The sequence below is a fragment of the Parasteatoda tepidariorum genome, chromosome 8, assembly GCF_043381705.1.
Source record: "Parasteatoda tepidariorum isolate YZ-2023 chromosome 8, CAS_Ptep_4.0, whole genome shotgun sequence".
NCBI lineage: Eukaryota > Metazoa > Arthropoda > Arachnida > Araneae > Theridiidae > Parasteatoda > Parasteatoda tepidariorum.
In genome coordinates, this window is record NC_092211.1 from 90,959,965 (window position 1) to 90,961,555 (window position 1,591).

Consider the following 1,591-nt stretch of genomic DNA (forward strand, 5'->3'; position numbering starts at 1 on the left):
AACGAAAGACATACCGGACACTACCAAGACAGCGATTGTGACTCTACGCAATGAGGGAATTAGTCAACAAATGATTGCCAAAAAAGTGAATTGCTCTCAAGGAACTGAAAGTAAAATTTTAAAAGATTATTCTACAAATCAAAGTTTTAATAATAATCGCTCAAATAGTGGTCGTAAACGAATAACCACACTGAGACAAGACAGAATGCCGAAACGTGTCGTCACTAAAAATCGCTTCAAGAGCTTGAGATTCATAAGTAGAAAGTGGAGAGAACAAGGAGTGGATGCCTCAACATCTACCACACTACGACGACTCCATGAACTTGATTTTACATCACGTGTGCCCAAGAAAAAGCCGCTACTTACACGCAAGCAAAAACGAGCCAGAGTGAGGTGGTGCAAAGACAGATTGCAATGGGGTATTCAGGACTGGAATAACGTACTCTTTAGCGATGAATCGATGTTTTGCGTTTCCCACGGTCATCAGGGTGTCCATGTTTGGCGTTGCAAGCAAGAAGCTTTTACCACAGATTGCTTGAAACGCTCAGTGAAGTTTAGCACTTCTGTAATGATTTGGGGGTGTATGGGTGCTGAGGGCTTAGGAAAGCTGTGCATTTTGAAAGGAAGGGTAAATTCTGAAGTATACAAGGAGGTACTTGAACATTTTATGATTCCGTCATCGGAAGATCTATTTGAGGATGACTTTATCTTCCAACAAGACTCTGCATCTTGCCACACGTCAAACGCCACCACTACTTGGCTTACTAACAATAAAGTCAAATTACTTCCTTGGCCGGCCAATTCACCCGATTTGAACCCCATCGAGAATATATGGGGTTTAATGAAGAAACGCCTTCAGGATTTAGCTCCAAAGGACAAAAATGAACTCATAGAAAGCGTGAAATCCGTTTGGGCAACTATCAGCAAAGATGACTGCAAAAAAGTAGTGCATCGTATGCAAAATCGTTTGCGTGACGTTATTAAAGCTAAGGGAGATGCCACTAAGTATTAACTATTCATGCAGATTTCATTTAAATGAATTATGCTATTTTTGTTCATGTTATTCTAATTTTTTGAACCACTGTGAAAATTATTCTAATTTTTTGAATTTTTAGAAAAAATTCATTGTAAAAACTTTTGCAATATCATAATAATTTATTTATGTTATGTTCATCTACAAAACATGTAGAATGTGATAACACACTTCAAAATTCTCAGGTATTCATTTTTACCAAAATAAATGCATATCTCAAACCACTATGTGCTTTATTTATCATTATTCTAATATTTTGAATTGGAGTTGTATAAGTGCTCGGCAATCAACACTAATTCCAGAAGAATCAAAAATCCTAACTATGGCAGTTGGAGGGATGCTACAATCAAATTTCTCCCGTGTTGAATAATGAGCAGAGTATTTTATTTCAGAATTTTCAACAGACGCTAAGTTCGAATCCTCAACTTCTTGATGCAACAAACTACGATGCTTTTCTAAGTAAAAGTTGCAGTGTTTGCTTTTACAATTCACTATGTCCTAATTTCAAACAATTAAAACAAAGTTTTCTTTTAAAAACGAAAGTCTTTCTTACTTGAA

At 36.5% G+C, this 1,591-nt stretch overlaps 1 long non-coding RNA gene across 1 annotated transcript; it reads left to right on the forward strand.

The window, feature by feature from the left end:
- Positions 1-216: 216 nt before the first annotated feature.
- On the forward strand, positions 217-1,258 carry LOC139426250 (uncharacterized). Its single transcript, XR_011637490.1, has 2 exons — positions 217-490; positions 531-1,258. It is a non-coding gene; the product is annotated as an uncharacterized lncRNA (long non-coding RNA).
- The last annotated feature ends 333 nt before the right edge of the window (positions 1,259-1,591 follow it).